The sequence below is a fragment of the Gracilinanus agilis genome, chromosome 1 (assembly GCF_016433145.1).
Source record: "Gracilinanus agilis isolate LMUSP501 chromosome 1, AgileGrace, whole genome shotgun sequence".
Taxonomy (NCBI): Eukaryota; Metazoa; Chordata; class Mammalia; order Didelphimorphia; family Didelphidae; genus Gracilinanus; species Gracilinanus agilis.
This window is the reverse complement of record NC_058130.1, coordinates 196,731,419-196,754,557: the sequence shown is the minus strand read 5'-3', so window position 1 is coordinate 196,754,557 and position 23,139 is coordinate 196,731,419. Positions and strand designations below refer to the sequence as shown.

General features: G+C 34.4%; 1 pseudogene; it reads right to left on the bottom strand.

Moving 5' to 3' along the window:
* Window positions 1–3,312: 3,312 nt before the first annotated feature.
* The window catches only part of LOC123249500, a 48,457-nt pseudogene continuing 28,630 nt past the window's right edge, over window positions 3,313–23,139 (bottom strand).

Here is a 23,139-nt window from a genome sequence, read left to right as displayed (position 1 = left end):
AATGGGGTAGTGGATGTAAAATGATTTGTAAAACTAAGCTCTATAATATATTAAGGTGTTTTATAAAAGATATATTTGCATACATAGAAAAGAATATATATGTGTATATATGAAAGAATACACATATACACACATATGTGTATAAACATACATATACTACACACATGTATATATGTACATTTTTACATTCGTTGACGTTCTACACTTACATAATGAAACAACCTTTCCCTTGTAGAAAGTTCAGACCCTGGAACATCAAGGAGATGGTACCCACCAGTGTTCTAATCGTTCACTTCTTGGTACAACATAATGCAGTATAGTACGATTTATCATAGATCATGACTGTATCAGAAAACTGCTATGAATAACTAAATTCATTTATCTATATGTTCCTATTTATAAGAGTTACATAAAATGAAGATCAATTACTTCTATATTTATAAAATACTCCGAGCTAATTATGTCTATCGTTACTACACATTAGTTCATTATATCATTTGAAATCTGGTTTCTTCCATGGAAATTATTTTAAGACCACTATTTCCTATTCTTTCTTAGCTGAATACATTTCACTCAGAATAAAAGTCATTGAAAAAAAAATCCTTGGCTGAATAAAAGTCCTTTGTTGATGCTTTTGAACTCCCTGGTTGAGGACTACAAAGAGTCCAGGGCTCTGCCTCTCACCCTGCTGTAGAACAGAAGCATTGCCTTTTGTGGATCTTGATATGCAGGATACATTACTGAGTGCGCCTCTAAAAGCTTTGTGAACCTTGATGGAAATCAGAGGTGGAAATGACAGTTCAAATGTCTGGTCTTGGTTTAAAAGCACTACGGTAATATATTTTTCTTCATAACAGATACAGATTAAAAAAAAAAATAACTGTCAGTCTGCCAGCAAATAGCATGCTCAGAATTATGGTCACACCACATTGTGTTCCAAAAAGCTGCAACTCAATGGGCATGATGATGCCTAAGCAAGGCTTTGGTGATGATAGCAATAAGTGAGGTCTTGATTACTGCGAATAATGGATCCTCTGAAAAGACTGCATTATTCAAATTCAGAATGAGTATTTTACATAATTATACCTTCAATTAATGAGAATTCAAATACATGCAATTCATTATTCACTGTGATCAGGTCCTATATATATATATATGTATATATACATATATATACATATATATGTATGTATGTATATATCACTCTAATGATGATTCTTACCAAGAGAATATGAAGCTAAAATCATTTTATTTACTTCCTTTAAATTTTTAAATTTTCTTTTAGAGGAAAAATTTCCTCCCTACTTAAAGGAATAGTCATTTGTAATGAATGTTATTATTTCTGTTACCTCACATGTTTATTTCAGGTTTACAAAGTGCTTTTCTTGCATGAAATCTGTGAAATACCAGTATAATTACTCCTTGTTATACATGAAGAATTGTTACCTCAAAGTAGTTAAGTGACTTGGTCATGGTCACCAACTAGTTAAGTACTGAAGTTCATTTCAACAAATATTTATTAAGCACTTTAAGATCTGATATTATAGTGAAGGAACATTATGTCTGGGATCAGAGGACATAAGTTTAAATCACATCTCTTATGCTTCCTACCTATCTCACAAAGCAAATAATTTAATAACTCTGGGCTTCTGTTGTAAAAAGCAGCTTGAGGATCCTTTCAGATCTAGGACTATGAATCTATGACCTACCTAATACATGAAAGACTACAACGGGCACAAGGGAAATAATAACAAAAGCAAAAAAAAATGTTATCAATCTTTTGGGTTATACTTGAGGACATACAATTTCAGATAATTTATGTACTTAATAGTTCTTTTAAAAGGAACTTTTCTTTTTTACCATTAGTTCTGAGAATTTATTGCTATATAGAAACATTGTTAATTTTCTTAGGTTTATTGGGTATCTTGATATTTTACTAATGCTTACTGTGGAGCTTTACTTGTTTAAATTTGGGTATTTGCTGATTCCCTAGAATTTTCTGAATATACTATCATGTCTTAAGCAAAAAGGTGTAGCTTGATAGCTTTAGTTCCTCTTTGCCAAGTTTTTTATGCTTTTATTTATAGGGTAGGTAGGTGGTAGAGTGGTAGAACACCTCTAGTGTGCACACGTCTAGTGTGAGGAAGACCCAAGTTTAAATCTAACCTCAAAAGATTGTTGTAATGATCAAATCATTTAATATTTATAAAGTTCTTGGCATACATTAAGCATTATATAAATGTTATCTATTATTGTTATTGATGTATTTCCTTTTTTATTGTGCTTGTTACCAAATAGCAGAAAAGAATTGAAGCATGCTTGCTTTACTCTTGCATTTTGGGGAAGGTTTCTAATATTTGCCAATTATATATGTCTTACTTTGAGTTTTAATTAGCTAGTATTTTTTTCATATTGAAGAGAAATGCTGACTCATGACAAAAACAGCTATGCACTGCAAAGCACATTGAAGCATATCATTCTTCACTTCTAATGTAAGAAGCATGCATCTTGTTTCACAACATGATGAACATGAAAATATATATTAATAATGATAACATATATATGTATATATATATACATATATATATATATTTTTTTTTTTAATTTTTTTTTTGCCTGGAGCAGTTGCTCCACCACTTTTGGCCTATCCTTCCAAGCTAATGGGAAGGGGAGAATGGGTGGATCAGTGGCAATGGACTTAGCCTGGGGAGGAGTCCAACCCTGCTCCTTGATTGAAAAACATATACTAGACATCTCTAATCCCCATTACTGCCACCTACAGGTAAGTCTGGCCACAGATATGCTAGGTTGGTCAAGGGCATAACAAAATGGTGACAGGGGCTGAAAGGAAATGAGGGTCTTATGGTCCAAGAACTTAGGTTCAAATTTGAGACTTTCTACTAAATACCATGTGTAACCTGGGGCAAGTTATATGCCATTTTAAAGAGAATGAAATAGATCCAAAGGGATTTTACTAGAGCAATGATTACCAAAGTGGGCACTACCACCCCCTGGTGGGTGCTGCAGTGATCCAGGGGTGCAGTGATGGCCACAGGTGCATTTATCTTTCCTATTAATTGCTATTACATTTTTTTCAAATTAATTTCCAAGGGGCTAAGTAATATTTTTTTCTGGAAAGGGGTTGGTAGACCAAAAATGTTTGGGAATCATAGGACTAGAGAATCTCTAAGATCTCATCTAAATCCCATGATCATACAATCTATTTCCCACCTTTCCCTTTTGGATACCTGTCAGTCTCTGTTCCCAAAGCTTCTCACCAAACATCCCTGTCAGGATGGGGGAAAAGGCCATTTAGTCCAAAGCCTCCCTGATAAGCAGATCTTTGAGGCTGGGGGTGGAATAGGGGTGAGGCCAGCTTCTTGAAGCACCTAGAGCTGGGCCTCTGACTGGAGCTTGTCAATGCTAAGCCTCCAGGAGAGGTGAACATGAGCCTCAAGGAAAGGTCCCAGCAACACTAATGCATTGCTGGTAGAGCTGTGAATTAATCCAACCATTCTGGAAGGAAATTTGGAATTATACCCAAAGGGCTTTAAAAGACTGCCTGCCCTTTGATTCAGCAATACCACTCCTTGGTTTGTGCCCCAAGGAGATAATAAAGAAAAATATGTGTTTAAAAATATTTGTAACTGTGCTCCTTGTAGTAGCAAAAAATTGGAAAATGAGGAGATGTCCTTCGATTGGGGAATGGATGAAAAAATCATGGTATTTGATGGTGATAGAATACTATTGTGCTAAAAGGAATAATGAACTGGAGGAATTCCATGATTGGAATGATCTCCAGGAATTGATGTAGAGTGAAAGGAGCAGAACTAGGAGAGCATTATAAACAGAGACTGATATACTGTGGCATAATCAAATGTAATGGGTTTCTGTACTAGCACCTGTGCAATGATCCAGGACAATTCTGAAGGACTTATGAGAAAGAATGCTACACACATCCAGAGAATGAACTCTGGGAGTAGAAATACAGAAGAAAAACATTTACTCAATCACATGGTTTAATGGGGTTATGATTGGGGATGTAGAGTTTAAACAAGCACCCTAGTGCAAATATTAATAATATGGAAATGAGTCTTGTTCAGTGATACATGTAAAACCCAGTGGAAATGCTCATTGACTATGGGAGGGAGGAAGAAAAGAACATGAATCATGTAACTATGGAAAAATATTCTAAATTTACTAAATAAACACACAAATAAATAAATAAATAAAAAGTTCCCAGCAGCAGATAGGAATAACTAGCCCCTAGCAGCTGAAGAGCCTGTTCACAACTAAACAGAGTCTCACTAGGCTGCTCCAGCTCTTGATGGCACACACCTAGGCCTACTAATGTCAACAGTGTCCAAAGGGCACCAACTGTAGTGCCCAGTTAGCTTTGTAGGCCAGAGCCCAAGTGCCTCATGGTAGAGTCTGGTGCAAGTAAGCCTTGGCACCCATCTCAGCTGGGGCAGAATTAAGAAGTTCTGGAGGTTGAGTTCCAGACAAAGCTCAGTGACAGCCTGCAAATGCCCCAGGATTTGTTCAAATGCTCTGCTGCATCGAGCAATGGTCTTAGCAATAAAATTCCATCATAGGCATTTTCGGGGAATGGAAACCACAGCCATAGGACCATGGAACTGCTGTCAAAATTGGTGGTGTAGTCATTCAAAGTCTGCATGGAGCCAGGAAATCTAGGTGGGCATATGTTGCTTTGACCCAGGGCCTATCAGGGTGATGATGTAGAGCATGCACTTGGAAGGTGACTCATTGATGATGTTGACACTGGTCACTTCAAAAAGCAGCCTTTGGAGTGCCATGTTACTTCTTGACTTTTTCCAGAAGTCCTACAGTTTATTGCCTTGGGGCCCATCTGATTGGGGACTCCAATCTCCATCCTCCATCGACCCCAGGGCCCTCATTCTAGGGATCCCTATTTTCCTCCCCTTCCTCCTCATCCTCACCATTTTCAGTGCTGGTGAAGCTCAGGGTGACACTGAGGCATGTAGATAAGACCTCAGTATCATCTTCCTCAAACTCTGAGATCTCTGAGAATTCCTCAGTTTGTAATCCAGGGCCCTCTCCCATTAGGGACAGTGCATACTGTAGGTGGTGCATAAAGTGAGAAGAGAGGTGCCCCTGAGAGTCTCTAGGCACCAGGACTACATGCTACAGTGCTCTCAACACAACCATCTGTCCAGTCTTTGGAGGTGAGTTCGAGGTCAGAGGCATGAAGGCAGAAGCCCTCCTTTTGAGCCCTCCCTACACAGAGGCCCAGTTTGGGCCAGCCCAGCCCACAGTTGCTCACCAGGGGTCCTGATAGAATTGCTTTTGAAACATACTTTCATGCCTAGTGTTACTGAAACTTTATCAGTGACACCAAACCAAGCAAGACAGCAATGCAAAAGTGACTGAGCAGTCCCTGGGTGCAGTTTTCTCCACCCAGCAGCTCTCTAACATTCCATGCCATACCTCAGGAACCAATCATAATTTCTTGTTTTGTCTGGCACTGCCTAAAAGGCAGTGCCTATGTGATCAACTTCCTGTCTCTGAGAGTGTGAACTTCCTTGCAATCAAAGCTAAAGTATCTTCAAGTTCCTGACTAAGTTTTAAAAAAGGGAGAATAATTCCGTTTTCACAGGATACATTCTAGAAAAGCTCAAAAAAGACTTCAAAAAAACAATGAAGAGAGGCAGAGGAAAAATGGAGAAGAAAAATAAAGTAATAAAAGAAGAAATGGGCCAATTGAAAAGGTGAATCAAAAACTGACAGAGGAAAATCAGGCCTAAAAAATCATAACTGACCATCTAGAAACTAATGATTTCATGCGAAATTAAGAAACAATAAAGCAGAATGAAAGGAATGGGAAAAAAAACAGAGGAAAACATGAATTATTAATTCACATATTAATCAATTATTCCTTTAAAATGTCATAGAATTTGCTTATTAAATCCATCCAGACCAGATACTCTGCCTTTTTAAAATATATTTTAAGTTTTAATAACTAGGAAATTTTTAAAAACTCTAGGTTAGAAAGGTTCAGAACTGAATTTTTAGAAGGAAGGATTTTCCACATCAATATATTTCCTTCTTCCAATAAAATCACAAATGCATTCTCCTACTTCCCTAAAGAACAGATGTTTGTACATCTCCCCTCTATAGTCTTTTTTTAATGGGACAACTTCATAACACCAGTAAAAAAGTTTTAGTAGCATTAATGGAATTTGGTATTTTAGGAAAAGCAACATACACATTCCTTCATGTGGCTGATTCCCCAAGAACCTTACTTTGTTCATTTGGCACTCATACAGCTGAACTGAATTAATTTTGACTAGGAATTTTTATGCTACACACTTCAGCCAAGGGTAATCTGAGTTATGCAGTGAGCAGTGAATGTAGTTACTGAGTGACCTTCCAGATGAAATGCTTCCAGATTAAGAGTATATTCCAGTATTATCTCATATAATTTTCTGGCATCATGATAATTATTATTTGATAATAATTATATTTGAAAGAATGATCTTTCATGTGAAATCTGAGACAAAACAGCAATATAAATATATGGCTTAGGTCATTTCCTTATATATTTGCTTAGCTCTATTTCTGACATAATCAAATTGCCACCTAAAACTATTCATTTGTTTGTTTGTTTATTTATTTATTTATTTATTTTTTGTTCTCAAGAATCTCAGGCTTATTGATCAACACAGCTTATATAATGAAGTGGTGGAAACTATGCAACATAACATTACAGCTTGCAAATTTTTAGCATCTGCTAGATATCTAGGAAGATCCAAACAGATCTCTTGAAGTATATGCCCAAACCTTGTTTCCTTTACAAAATAAAGATGAAATATTCCCAAACTGCAAATATAAACCCCAAAATATATTTTAGCAAATGAAGCATACTGGAGTAAGAGCATCATTATAGGTAAAACTGTTGGTCACAAATGACTGGACATTTATTGAATATGGAATCCACCCCCAAAATACCTGGAATAAAGTTTTTAGTACATTTCTTCGTACTTAATACTCATTATCTCCAAATTGCAAGGAATAAAAAGCTTAAAAACCTTAGAAATTAAACCACTAAGAGAGAGTACATGCCATTTCTGTGATCCTGTATGCTACTTACTGGAGCTATCCTGAAGATATTTTCAGTGATACTATAGATTCTTGTTATCCTTATTCAAATACAAAAAAAAAACATAATTTTATCCCCCTATATAAGATTAAATATTTTAAAATAATATAAATAATATGGAAATAGGTATCAAGTGAAAATATTTGTGTAACCCTGTGGAATTGCTTCTTGCCTTTGGGAGGAGGGAGGGAAAGAAAATGAATCATGTAAATATGGAAAAATATTTTTTTATATTGGTCACTTTCTTGTTTTGTTTTTTTTTAGATTTGAATATTTTATTTTTTTAGAAAAAATTCCATGGTTACATGATTCTTGTTTTTACTTTCCCCTTCACCCCTCCTTCACCACTCCCATATCCAATGTGCATTTCCATTGGTTTTAACATGTGTATTAATAAAGACTTATTTACATATTATTGATAGTTGCATTGGTGTAGTCTTTTTGAGTCTATATCCCCAACCATGTCCACATCAACCCATGTGTTCAAGCTATTGTTTTTCTTCTGTGTTTCCACTCCTACAGTTCTTCCTCTGAATGTGGGTAGCATTCTTTTCCATAAATCCCTCAGAATTGTCCTGGGTCATTGCATTGCTGCTAGTACAGAAGTCCATCACATTCAATTTTACCACAGTGTATTAGTCTCTGTGTACAATGTTCTTCTGGCTCTGCTCCTTTCACTCTGCATCAATTCCGGGAGGTCTTTCCAGTTCATGTGGAATTCCTTTTTTTTTTTTTTTAAACCCTTACCTTCCATCTTGGAGTCAATACTATATATTGGCTCCAAGGCAGAAGAGTGGTAAGGGTAGGCAATGGGGGTCAAGTGACTTGCCCAGGGTAACACAGCTGGGAAGTGTCTGAGGTCAGATTTGAACCTAGGACCTCCCGTCTCTAGGCCTGGCTCTCAATCCACTGAGCTACTCAGCTGCCCCCTATGTGGAATTCCTTTGAGCACAATAGTAGTCCAAAATAAGCATATATCACAATTTGTTCAGCCATTCCCCAATTGAAGGGCATACCCTCGTTTTTAGTTTTTTGCCACCACAAAAAGCAAGGCTATGAATATTTTTCTACAAGTCTATTTATCTATGATCTCTTTGGGGTACAAACCCAGGAATGCTATAGCTGGATTGAAGAAAAGGCAGTCTTTTAGAGACCTTTGGGCATAGTTCCAAATTGCCATCCAGAATAGTTGGATCAGTTTGCAACTCCACCAGCAATGCATTAATGTCCCAATTTTGCCACATCCCCTCCAATATTCATTACTCTCCCCTTCTCTCATTTTAGCCAATCTGCTAGGTGTGAGGTGATACCTCAGAGTTGTTTTGATTTGCATTTTTCTAATTATTAGAAATTTGGAACACTTTCTCATGTGCTTATTGATACTTTTGATTTCTTTATCTGAAAAATTACCTATTTCTGACCCTTGCCCATTTATCAATTGGAAAATGGCTTGATTTTTTATACAATTGATTTAGTTCCTTGTATATTTGAGTAATTACACCTCAGTCAGAGTTTTTTGTTATAAAGATTTTTTCCCAGTTTATTGTTTCCCTTCTGACTTTGGTTGCATTTTTTTGTTTCTATAAAAACTTTATAATTTAATATAATCAAAATTATTTATTTTACATTTTGTAATTATTTCTAATTCTTTCTCGGTTTTAAAATTTTCCCTTTCCCATACATCTGACAGTATATTATTCTATGTTCACCTAATTTTCTTATAGTTTCCATCTTTATATTCAAATCATTCACCCATTCTTTTCTTAGTGTAGGTTATGAGATGTTGATCTAAAACTAATCTCTCCCATATTGTTTTCCAATTTTCCCAACAGTTTTTGTTAAATAGTGGATTTTTGTCTCAAAACGTGGGCTCTTTGGGTTTCTCATACACTATCTTGCTGACCTCACTTACCGCAAGTCTATTCCACTGATCCTCCCTTCTGTATCTTAGCCAGTAACATATTATTTTGATGACTGCTGCTTTATAGTATAGTTTAATATCTAGTACTGCTAGATCACCTTCCTTCATTTTTTTTCATTATTTCCCTGGATATTCTTGATTTTTTGTTCTTCAAAATGAACTTTCTTATGTTTTTCTAATTCAGTAAGAAAGTTTTTTGGTAGTTTGATAATTATGGTATTAAATAGGTAAGTTAATTTGGGTAGTGTGGTCATTCTTATTATGTTAGCTCATCCTACCCATGTGCAATCAATGTTTTTCCAATTGTTGAGATTTAGTTTTAATTGTTTGGAAAGTGTTTTACAGTTGTTTTTGTGTAATTCCTGTGTTTATTTTGGTAGATAGATTCCCAAGTATTTTATATTGTCTAGGGTAATTTTAAATGGTGTTTCTCTTTCTATCTCTTGTTGCTGTGATGTGTTGGAAAGGTATAGAAATGCTGATGATTTTTATGTGCATTTTATTTTGTATCTTACAACTTTGCTAAAGTTGTTGATTATTTCAATTAGCTTTTTAGTTGATCTGTAGGATTTTTTAAGTAGACCATCATATCATCTGCAAAGAGTGATAGCGTAGTCTCCTCATTGCATATTTTCATACCTTCAATTTCTTTTTCTTCTCTAATTGTTCCTGCTAGTATTTCTAGTACAATGTTAAATAATAGAGGTGACAGTGGGTATCTTTGTTTCATTCCTGATCTTATTGGGAAGGCTTCTAATTTATCCTCATTGCACATGATGCTTATTGATGGTTTTAGATATGTACAGTTTATTATTTTTAGGAAAGGTCCTTCTATTCCTATACTTTCTAGTGTTTTCGATAGGAATGGATGTTCAGTTTTGTCAAAGGCTTTTTCAGCATCTATTGAGATAATCATGTGGTTTTTGTTGGTTTGCTTATTGATGTGGTCAATTATGTCAATGGTTTTCCTTATATTGAACCAACCTTGCATTCCTGGTATAAATCCCACCTGATCATAATGAATTACCCTCATGATAACTTGCTGGAGTCTTTTTGCTAGTATTCTGTTTAAGATTTTTGCATCTACGTTCATTAAGGAGATTGATCTGTACTTTTCTTTCTCTGTTTTTAATCTACCTGGCTTAGGGATCAGTACCATATTTGTGTCATAAAAGGAATTTGGTAGAAATCCTTCTTTGCTTATTATGTCAAATAGTTTGTATAGTATTGGAATTAGTTGTTCTTTGAATGTTTGATAGAATTCAATTATGAATCCATCTGGTCCTGGGGATTTTTTCTTAGGGAGTTCTTTGATGGCTTGTTCAATTTCTTTTTCTGATTTGGGATTATTTAAGTATTCTATTTCTTCTACTGTTAATCTAGAGAATTTATATTTTTGTAAATATTCATCCATCTCACCTAGATTTCCATATTTATTACCATATATTTGGGCAAAATAGTTTTTAATGATTGCCTTGATGTCCCCTTCATTAGAGGTGAGGTTTCTCTTTTCATCTTTGATACTGGTAATTTGGTTTTCTTCTTTTCTTTTATTAATTAGATTGACTAATACTTTGTCAATTTTATTTGTTTTTTTTCAAAGTACCAGCTTCTACTCTCATTTATTAATTCAATAGTAATTTTACTTTCAATTTTATTGATTTCTCCTTTAATTTTTTTTAATATCTAATTTGGTCTTTAGCTGGGAATTTTTATTTTGTTCCCTTTCTAGTTTTTTAATTTGTATGCCCAGTTTATTGATCTTTTCCCTCTCTAATTTGTCAATACATGCACTCAAGGATATAAATTTCCCCCTGAGTACTACCTTAGCTGCATCCTACAGAGTTTGGTAGGATGTCTCATCATTGTCATTCTCTTCAAAGAAATTATTGATTGTTTCTATGATTTCTTCTTTAACTAACTGGTTTTGGAGAATAATATTATTTAATTTCCAATTAGTTTTTGATTTGCCTGTCCATGTGTCCTTACTAATTATTATTTTATTTGCATTATGATCTGAAAAGGTTACATTTATTATTTCTGCTCTTTTGCATTTGTTTGCAATGTTTCTATGCCCTATTACATGGTCAATCTTTGTGAATGTACCATGTGTAGCTGAGAAGAAGGTGTATTAATTTTTTGCCCATATTTAGTTTTCTCCACATATCTTTTAAATCTATTTTTCTAGGATTTCATTCACCTCTCTTAATTCTTTCTTATTTATTTTTTGGTTTGATTGATCTAGATCTGAAAGAGGAATATTTAGATTTCCCACAAGTATGGTTTTACTATCTATTTCCTTCTTGAACTCTGCCAGTTTCTCCTTTAGGAATTTGGATGCTATACCATTTGGTGCATACATGTTGAGTACTGTTATTTCCTCATTGTCTATACTGCCTTTTATCAGGATGTAATTACCTTCCCTATCTATTTTATTGTTATATTTTTACTTTGTCTTTGTCAGAAATCATGATTGCCACTCCTGCCTTCTTTTTCTCATTTGAGGCCCAAAAGATTTTGCTCCAGCCCTTGACCTTAAACCTGTGTATGCCCACCAACTTCATATGTGTTTCTTGTAGACAACATATGGTAGAATTTTGGTTTCTAATCCTCTCTGCTATTTGCTTCCATTTTATGGGCAAGTTCATCCAATTCACATTCAGAGTTATAATTATCAGTTGTGTATTCCCCAAAATTTTGCTATCCCCTTCTAGTTCGAAAACTTCTTATTCTATTTCCTTTTAAACCAGTGATTTGTTTTAGACCAGCCCCCCTTGGCCCATCCCTTGATTTACTTCCCTTTCCACTGCCTCCCTTATTATTCCCCTCTTTTTAATTTTTAAGGTCTAAAGAAATTCCCTTCCTCCTCCCCTCCCCTACCTTTTTTTGACCTCCCCACTCCCTTGCTCCTCTTGGTTAATCCCTTCTGACTTTCTCAGTAGGGTTAGATAGAATTCTATATCCCAATAGATATAGCTACTCTTCCCTCTCAGGGTTAAATCCGCTGAGAGTAAGGTGTAAATATTACCTCTTAATGCTGCCTTCCTCCCCTTCTTATAATAGTATTCATCCCTTCCCCTTCCCATGCCCTCTTTGTGTGGCATAGAATGTCCTATTTTTCTCATTCTTTCAAGTTTCTCCTGGTGCCATCTACTATTCACTCTCCTCTTTCCCTCCCCTTCTCAACTTAGAACATTTAGCACTCCAACCTTTCCCTATAAATAATTCCTCTAATTACTATAATAGTGAATACAGTTTTTAAAAATTACACATAACATTTCTCCATATAGGAATATAAATAATTTGATCTTATTAAAGCCCGTAAAGTGGCAAATTTAAAAATAAGAGTTTTCTTTCTTTCCCCTCTGTTTCTTATTTACCTTTTCATGTTTCTCTTGGTTTTTGTGGTTAGATATCGATCTTTCCATTTAGTCCTGGTCTTTTCTGTGCAAATACTTGGAAATTTTCTATCTTGTTGAATGCCCATACTTTCCCCTGGAAGTATATAGTCAGTTTCGATGGGTAGGTGATCCTTGGTTGTAGACCCAGTTCTCTTTGCCTTTCTGAATATCTTATTCCAAGCCTTGAGGTCTTTTAGTGTGGAGGCTTCCAGATCCTGTGTGATCCTTATTGGTGCTCCTTGATACCTGAATTGTCTCTTTCTGGTTTCTTGTAATATTTTTTCTTTTACTTGGAAGCTCTTGAATATGGCTATTATATTCCTGGGGGTTGTCTTTTCTGGGTCTAGTGTAAAGAGTGATCTATGGATCCTTTCAATTTCTAAATTGCCCTCTTGTTGTAGAATTTCAGGGCAGTTTTGCTAATAACTTCTTTTAGTATGAAATCCAAATTTCTATTAATTTCTGCTTTTTCAGGAAGACCAATAATGCTCACATTGTCTCTTCTAAATGTATTTTCTTGATCTGTCAAATTCTCAGTGAGATATTTCACGTTTCCTTCTATTTTATCATTCTTTTGACTTTGTTTTATTTGTTATTGCTGTCTTGAGAGATCATTGGCTTCTACTTGCCCAATTCTGGTCTTTAGACACTGGTTTTTTGTTATAATCCTATGATTTTCCTTTTCACTTTGGTCTATCCTGTTTTCCAGCTGTTTAATTTTTGGTTTTCAATTTGTTTATCATTTTGTTTGATTTTGGGGCATCTTTCTCCAATTGGGAGTTTCTGTCTTTTAACCTGTTAATTTTCTTTTGAGCTATTTCCCACTTCTCTCACCAAATCTCTTCTATCTTCTCATGATCTCAGATTTGAACTCTTAAAGAGCTTGTGACGAATTTTCTTTTTTGGGGGAAGGTTTTGATGTGATTACTTGTTTGTTCTGCTCTGCTGTTTGCTCTGTTGTCTGGATTTTTCTGTGTAAAAGTTGTCAAGTGTTAAAGTTTTCTTCTTGATTTTTCTCTCTTGGGGTTCTTGTGACTGGCTTGCAATTATTATTCTTTCTTTCTCAGGCAGAAGTCTGGATGAGACAGACAGGGTTTCTGCCTATCCTATAGAGCTAAGGAGCAGTTTTGTTCTGAGTCAAAGCATGGTGAGTTCCTCCCAGCTTTATCCTCACCCCCAGGGTTGTTCTGCATGTGTTAGACTCCTGAGGTCTCAAGTCTAGTTCTTCTCAGGGTCAAGCCTCCTGGTGGTCCCCTTGCTTGCTTCTCTGCCCAAATCTCCTTTAACAATTTCAGGGTACCACTTCCACAGTCAGGTACCCCTCTATGCTTGGTCCCCACCCAAGGTCCCCTCCTGTGCTCAGGGTCTGCATCTGTGTCTGTGTCTGTGCCTGTGTCCATGCCTGTACTCAAGGTCTGTTTCTAAAGTCTGCTCATTCTTTAGCCTCTTGGGGTCTTAAGTCTTGCTGCTCTCAGGAGCAGGCCGTGGTGATCCCAGGTAGCTGCCAATAATTTAATGAATGCCCTAAATGTGCTCTAACTCTTTTGTGCTGGCTTTGGCATTGTAGTTGGTGTGAAGGGAGGGGGTTGCTCAGCTCATATTTTAATGAGAGCTATTTCACCCCCTTATAGCACGGAAATGCCCTGATCCCACATACGTTCAATGCTGCACCCTATTGTGGGGTTCCTTCGTTCATCTAGCTTTGGTTTTATGTCCTCTTGAGGAGTCCTATGTGTGTGGGTTAGGAGAGGTTAAGAAGCTGCTTTTTACTCTGCTGCCATCTTAACCTGGAAGAAAACCTATTTATTTTGAAGAGAAGACTCTTTTATATATTCAAATTTTAAAGAAATAATAAGGATTCACTGCCCTTTCCCCAAAATTTAGCCAAAAAATATTCTTTAATTAGAGTGCTATATAGTAAAGTAACCTCCACACTACTAAAAGGCAAAAGAAAGATACACTGAAAATGCATATGTATTTTAGTAGACTTTGTTAGATAGAAAATTGACTTATTATTTGTTTACTATGTCTTAGACGATGGATCTATCTCTGTTTATAATATTCAATGCCTTCTCTGTATTTTATTCACTCAGAAACTTAGCCAGGAGATACAGTTTGAGAATTATTATTCTACCTGAAAGCCTAGAACAAGGCCGCAAGGTCTGAGTATATATATAGAGGAACAGAGAAAACACTCACCTGGGCTCTCCCAATATTTTCCTCCAAACAACTTTAAATTAATGGATTAAGTCAAATTCTAGGATGGCAGAGGGAACAAAGGTCAAAGTGAGACATTATTCCAGCTTGAAACAACATGTTTCATCTGGCCCTGGGGATTTTTTCATAGAAAGTTCCTTGATGGCTTGTTTAATTTCATTTTCTGAGACTGGATTATTTAAGAAATTCACATTCACATTCAACATTATGATTACTATGTATTTCCCTCCATAGAATTATCTCCTTTAGATCCTGCTCTATTCTCTTTCTCTCCATTCCTCCTCACCACTGTATTGTTTTTTGTCACCCTACACTTTCTCCTCCCTTTTATTACCTCCCCCTTCCTTTGTCTTATTCCCCTTCTATTTCTCTGTAGAGTAAGATAGAATTTTATGACCCATTAAGTATACTTGTTTTTCCTCTCTGAGCCAGTTACAATGAGAGTAAAGTTTAAGCATTGCTTGTCATCACCCTTATACTCCCTTCTCTATAATGATTTTCTTTGCCTCTTTATGTCATATAATTTACCCCATTCTATTTGTTCCTTCCCTTTTCTCTCAGGGCAACCCTCTCTTTCACTCTTGTTTACATATCATTAATATGCATAAACATCATATAATGCATAGAATTCTATTCCATATCATCATATTTACATATATATCATATCATCATATATCATCATATATATCTCATCATCATATTAAACTTCTCAGAAATTATCTTTCATGTAGACATATAAACATATTTACCTTAATGTATCCATTAAATTTTCTCTTTATTTACCCTTTTGGGCTTCTCTTGTGTCTCATTTGGACTTCAAATTTTTTGTTTAGGTCTGGCTTATTCCTCATGAATGCTTGGAAATCTTCTATCTTATTGAATGTCCATTTTCCCCCGAAAAAATATGCTCAGATTTTCTGGATAGTTGACACTGGGTTGTAAACCCAAATCTTTTGCCTTCCCTTTTACCCCATCCTTCTATTGCTTCTGCCCCTTAAGAATTTGTTTAGAGTCATTATTTTAAAGTGGTTTGGAGAGGAATCATCTTGTGTATTGTTAAAGAAAGTTTCCTTATTAATTCACTCTTTTATCTATGAAACCAAAGACATGCTTATAGTGCCTATTCCTACAAAAATAATTATACTTGCTTAGTGACTATTTACATTTGGACTGTTTAATTTCTTGCATGTCTTATAAAAAATAACATTTATTAAGAATATTGTGACATGAAGATTTATGTCCTAAATACAGATCTTAGCCACCAGCATATATGTGTGTATGTATATATGTAGCCATCTGTGCTAATATGATGAATTAATACAAAGAGATATTTCCATCCACAGACATATGTCTATATACATATCTATCTAATATAAAGAATGACTCATAATTAGTGAAATTATGTTTCATAGCATAAAGATAGATATTAATATTGATACCCATATACATACAAATGATATACATGTATATGTACAAATTTATATATAAATATATTTATATAGACTAATTTGATCAATATATTGATTTAAATTTTAAGATTCAGTGACTTAAAATTAAATATATATGTCTATGTACAAAGTCACTTACATATCAATATATATGTCCCTGTGAACTACCTTATACTTAATTACTTTGTATGGATTGTTTGTGTTTATTAAGTATATTACAAAATACAAATAAATGTTTGTACTGGTTCTTATTGTCTTCCTTCATTTAAAATGTTAGTCTCCTGGTGGCAGTTAGGGAGGTCAGTGGATTGACAGCCATATCGAGAGATTTTGGGTTAAAATCTGGTCTCAGATACTTCCCAACTGTGTGACCCAGGGTAAATCATTTAATCCCCATTTCTAATCCCTTACCACTCTTCTGCCTTGGAACCAATACACCAAATTAACTCAAAGATGTAAGGTAAGGATTTAAAAAAGATATTAGTTACTTAATCTTTGAATTGTTTGCTTCATTGTTTCCGTATACTCAGCATTATACCACAGGCATACAGTTTGTACCTAATGAAGTCTTGTTGGTTGACAAATTTCTAAATGGAATATAAGGGAAATTTTGTTTTCACAGACGTTGTAGCTTGTGAGAAATCCCTTTCTCACTAAAATAGCTTTTATTTCTTTGATAAAGACTACACATTGCCTTTTACACATATGCTAAAGTTCCAAAATTCCTTCCTAGAATGGATTGGGATTAAGGGACTTGCACTAAAAATACCATAACTATAGGGAAGCTGCTTGGATTCAATCACTTTTAAGTTGATTTCTGAATATAAACAAGTGGGTTGAAGGGCATGGAGAAGTGAATACACAATGTGTTTCTTGAATAAAATGCTTAATGACTTTACATTGAGAATTTATTTCCTGGTTGCTAAATGATGTTCTCTTCAAACTTACATTTTTATTTTCTACAATAAAATGTTATATTGAGTGGAAAGATATAGTTATGGGAAATAAAATTAGTAAAATTTTGGTAAAGATATGAAAAGATTCATATTCAGTTGATTATTTTGTTTTTTTTTTCACAATTAAATTATGATGCACAGGACTTGAAACTGGAAAGAAGGATGAGATTTGATATGTGAAAAATTATTTACTAAGTGCATACTATCTGTAAAGCAGTTGTTTGTTTTTTCTGCAGTTCAGAGATATTCAGGAACTATTTGGTTTTTTTAAGTTGAATTAATTAATTACTTAATTAATTAATTAAGAATATTTTTCCATGGTTACATGATTCATGTTCTTGCCCTGCTCTTCTCTCTCCCCCCTCTCATAGTCAACAAGCAATTCCACTAGATTTTACATATGTCATTGATCAAAACATATTTCCATATTATGCATAGTTGGACTAGAGTTATCGTTTAATGTCTACATCCCCAATAATATCCCCATCAGGCCATGTGTTCAAGCAGTTGTTTTTCTTCTGTGTTTTTCCTCCAACAGTTCTTCCTCTGAATGTGGCTAGTTTTCTTTCTCATGAGTCCCCCAGCCTTGCTCTGGATCCTTGCATTGTTGCTAGTAGAGAAGTCTGTTATGTTCGATTGTACCACAGTGTATCAGTCTCTGTGTTCAATGTTCTCCTGGATCTGTTCCTTTCACTCTGCATCAATTCCTAGAAGTCATTCCAGTTCATATGGAATTCCTCCAGTTCATTATTCCTTTTAGCACAATAGTATTCCATCACCATTAGATACCATGATTTGCTCAGCCATTCCCCAATCAAAGGGCATCCCCTCATTTTTCAATTTTTTGCCACCACAAAGAGAGGGGCTATAAATAATTTTGTACAAGTCTTTTTCCTTATTATTTCTTTGGGATATTAACCCAGCAGTGGTATGACTGGATCAAAGGACAGGCAGTCTTTTAAAACCCTTTGAGCATAGTTCCAAATTGCCTTACAGAATAGTTGGATGAATTTACAAACTCACCAGCAGTGCATTTGCATACCAATTTTACCACATACCTTTGAAAACTTTTTACTTTCCCTTGTTGTCATATTAGCCAATCTGCTAGGGGTGAGGTTGTACCTCAGAGTTATGATTTGCATTTCTTTAATTTTAAGAGATTTAGAACACTTTTTCTCATGGTTACTAATACTTTGGATTTCTTTACCTTAAAATTGCCTATTCGTGTCCCTTGCCCATTTATCAATTGGGGAATGGCTTGCTTTTTTGTACAATTGATTTAGTACCTTACAAATTTGAGTAATTATACATTTGTCAGATGTTTTTGTTATAATGTTTTTTTCCCCAATTTGTTGCTTCCCTTCTAATTTTGGTTGCATTGCTTTTGTTTGTGCAAAATCTTTTTAATTTAATGTAATAAAAATTATTCATTTTACATTTTGTGATATTCTCTATCTCTTGCTTGGTCTTTAAATCTTTCATTTCCATATATTTGACAGCTGCAATATTCTATGTTAACTAATTTACTTATAATTTCCTTCTTCATATTTAAGTCATTCACATATCCTGAATTTATTAGTGTAGGATGTGAGATGTTGATCTAAACCTAATCTCTCCCATACTGTTTTCCAATTTTCCCAGAAGTTTTTTTTGTCAAATAGTGGGTTTTTATCCCCAAATCTGTGATCTTTGGGTTTATCATATACTATTTTGTTGAGGTCATTTACCCCAAACCTATTTCATTGATCCTCCCTTCTTTCTCCTTAGCCAGTACCATATTGTTTAGATGACCACTGCTTTACAGTACAGTTTAAGATCTGGTAGTGCTAGGGAACATTCCTTCACAGTTTTTTCATTAGTTCCCTTGATATTTTTGATCTCTTGTTCTTCCAAATGAACTTTGTTATATTTTTTCTAATTCAGTAAAAAAAATTTCTTGGTAGATTAATAGGTATGGCAGTGAATAAACAATTTAATTTGGGTAGCATTTTAATTTTTATTATATTAGCTCATCTGTCCCATGAGAAATTAAAGTTTTTCAGTTATTTAGATATAGTTTTAATTGTGTGGAGTGTTTTGTAGTTGTATTCATATAATTCCTGTGTTTGTCTTGGCAAATAGATTCCTAAATATTTTATATTGTCTAGGGCAGTGATGAGCAAAATATGGCCAGTGGTCCAGATGTAGCCCCCTGAAATGTTCTATCCAGCCCCACAACATTATTCCTAATCTGATGATTACAATGAATAGGACAATACAATGAAACTTGGAAAGAGTTGCCTTAGAAACAGACTGACAGATGAGCATTTCAATTCCTTTGGCCCCCCTCTTTAAAAAGTTTGCCCATCACTGGTCTAGAGTGATTTAAAATGGAATTTCTCTTTCTAAATTTTGTTACTGAGTTGTATTGGAAATATATAGAAATGCTGATAATTTAGGTGGGGTTACTTTTTAATCCTGCAATTTTGCTAAAGTTATTGATTATTTCCTTTAGCTTTTTAGTTGATTCTCTAGGATTCTTTAAGTAGACCATCATAAATCTGCAGAGTAATAATTTAGCCTCCTCATTGTCTATTTTAATACCTTCAATTTCTTTTTCTTCTCTGATTGCTACTGCTAGTGTTTCTAGCACAATATTAAATTATAGAGATGATAATGGGCATCCTTGTTTTACTCCTGATCTTATTGAGATTTATCCTCATTGCAGATGATGCTTGCTGATGGTTTTAAATATATATTCTTTATTATTTTTGTGGAAGGCTCTTCCATTATTATTCTTTCTAGTGTTTTTAATAGGAATGAGTGTTGTATTTTGTCAAAGGCTTTTTCTGCATCTATTGAAATAATTATGTGATTTCTGTTGGTTGGCTTGTTGATATGGCCAATTAGGTGGATGGTTTTCCTAATAGTAAACCATCCTTACGTTCTTGGTATTAATCTCACCTGGTCATAGTGAATAAGCCTCATGATCAATTGCCGGAGTCTTTTTGCTAATATTCTATTTAAGATTTTTGCATCTATGTTCATTAAGGAGATTAGTCTGTAGTTTTCTTTCCTCTGTTTTTAGTCTGCCTGGCTTTGGAATTAGTACCATGTTTGTGTCATAAAAGGAATTTAGCAGAACGTTTTCTTTGCTTATTTTGTCAAATAGTTTGTATAGTATTAGAATTAGTTGTTCTTTAAATGTTTGATAGACTTCACTTGTGAATCCATCTGGCCCTGGGAATTTTTTCTTAGGGAGTTCTTTGATGGCTTGTTTGATTTATATTTCTGATATAGGATTAATTAAGTATTCTATTTCCTCTTCTGTGAATTTGGCAATTTATATTTTTGTAAATATGCATCCATATCACCTAGATTGCCATATTTATTGCTATATAATTGGGCAAAATTATTCTTAATAATTGTCTTAATTTCCTTTTCATTAAAGGTGAGGTTGCTCTTTTCAACTTTGATACTATTAATTTGGTTTTCTTCTTTCCTTTTTTATTAGATTAACAAATACTTTATTTCATTTGTTTTATCAGAGTACTAGCTCCTAGTCTTATTTATTAATTCAGTAGTTCTTTTACTTTCAATTTTATTAACTTCTTTAATTTTTAGGATTCCAATATAGTTTTCACTTGGAGATTTTTAATTGATTCTCTTTCTAGGTTTTTTTTTTTTAATTTGTCTGTCAAATTCATGACCTCTTCCCTCAGAGATATAAATTTTCCCCTGAGTACTGCTTTGATTGCATTCATTGATTTTGATATGATGTTTCCTCATTGTCATTCTCTTCAATTATTAATTGTTTGTGACTTGTTTGTTAACCAAAACATTTTGGAGAATCAATTTATTTAATTTCCAATTAATTTTTTATTTGCTTCCTCCCTTACTAATTATTATTTTTATTGCATTATGATCTGAAAAGATTGCATTTATTATTTTTGCTTTTTTTTGCATTTGTTTGCCATGTTTTTATGCCCTAGTACATTGTCAATCTTTGTGAATGTACCATGTGCTGCTGAAAAGAAAGTGTATTCCTTTTTGCCTCTATTCATTTTTTCCCATATATCTATTAACTCCTAATTTTCCTAAGATTTCATTCACATCTTTTACCTTTTTCTAATTTTTTTGTTTGATTAATCTAGATCTGATAGAGGAAGGTTCAGGTCTCCCACTAGTATAGTTTTACTATCTATTTCCTCCTTACGATCATCTAATTTCTCCTTCAGAAATTTGGATGCTCTTCCATTTGGGGCCTACATGTTGAGCACTGTTATTTCGTGTTTGTACTGCCTTTTTCAGGATGTAATTATGTTCTCTATCTCTTTTAATCTGATCTATTTTTAATTTGCCTTTGTCAGATATCATGATTGTGAGTCCTGCTTTTTCGCTGCTGTTGCCCAATCGATTTTGCTCCAGCCTCTTATCTTTACCCTGTGTGTATCTACCACCTCATGTGTGTTTCTTGTAGACAACATATGGTAGGATTTTGATTTCTAATCTACTCTGCTATTTACTTCCATTTTAAAGGTGAGTTCATCCCTCTCACATTCAGAGTTATGATTACCACGTTTATTCCTCATCATTTTGATTTCCTCTCCTAGTCCTATTCTTTCTTCTTTCATTTTTCCCTTCTACACCAGTGTTTTGCTCTTAATCATTCCCCCTAATCCCCACTCTTACTTTGCTTCCCTTCCTACCTCTCTCTTCTTATTCCCATTTTATTTTTTAGGGTCTATTAAATTCCATCCCCCCCCTCTTTTCCTCTCTTTTGGTACTCACCATCCCAGTCCCTCTCTTGTTTTTTTTCTTTCAACTTCACTGTAGGGGAAGATAGAATTCTATACTCAAATGCATCTAGATGTTCTTCCCTCCCAAAACTGATTCCACTGAGAGTAAATTTAAGTATTACTGATTAGTACTCTCTTCCTCTCCTTATAATAATATTCTTCCCTTCTCCCTCCCATATACCTCTTTATGTGGCATAATTTATACCTTTTTCTTCTTCCTTCAATTTTCTCTTGGTGCTATCTTCTTTTCCCCACCTTCTTTTTTTTACATATCATCATAAACCACTTAGTACCCCAAACTCTACCTATGAATAATTTTTCTAACTACTATGATAGTGAATACAGTTTTTGAGAGTTACAAATATCATTTTTCCATATTAGAATATAAACTACTTTACCTAACTGAAGCCCTTAAAATTTTGTTCCCTTCTTTCTTGTTATCCTTTCCACGTTTCTCTTGAGTTTTGTATTTGGACATCAAAATTTCCATTTAGTTCTGGTATTTTCTTTACAAATACTTGGAAATCTTCTCTTTTTTTAAATGCCCATACTTTCTCCTGGAAGTATATAGTCAGTTTTGATGGGTAGGTGATCCTTGGTCCTAGATCAAATTCTCTTGCCTTTCTGAATATCAGATCAAAAGCCTTGAGATCCTTTAGTGTGGAGGCTGCCAGATCTTATGTAATCCTCATATGTGCTCCATGATATCTGAATTGTCTCTTTCTGGCTTCTTGTAATATTTTCTCCTTAGCTTGGAAGCTCTTGAATTTGGCAGTTACATTTCTGTGTGTTGTCTTTTCAGTATAAAGTGTGATCTATGGGTTCTTTCAATGTCTATTTTGCCCTCTTAATCAAGAATATCAGGGAAGTTTTCTTGGATAATTTCTTATAATATGACAATAATACTTCTGTTTTTTCTAGGTTTTCAGATAGACCTATGATTTTCAAATTGTTTATCCTGGTCCTGTTTTCCAAGTCTGTTGTCTTCTCATTAAGATAATTCATGTTTCCTTCTATTTTGTCATTCTTTTCACTTTGCTTTATTAATTCTTGCTGTCTTGTGAGATCATTAGCTTCTACTTGCCCAATTCTGGTTTTTAAAGACTGGTTTTCAGCTATGATCTTTTGATTTTGTTTTTCAGTTGGTCTAACCTGCTTTTCATGGCTTCTAGAAGGTCTTTTCTCATCTCCAATTTGCTTATTATTTCATGTGATTTCTGTGCCTCTTTTTCTAACATGGAGATTCTGTCTTTTAAACTATTATATTCCTTTTGAAT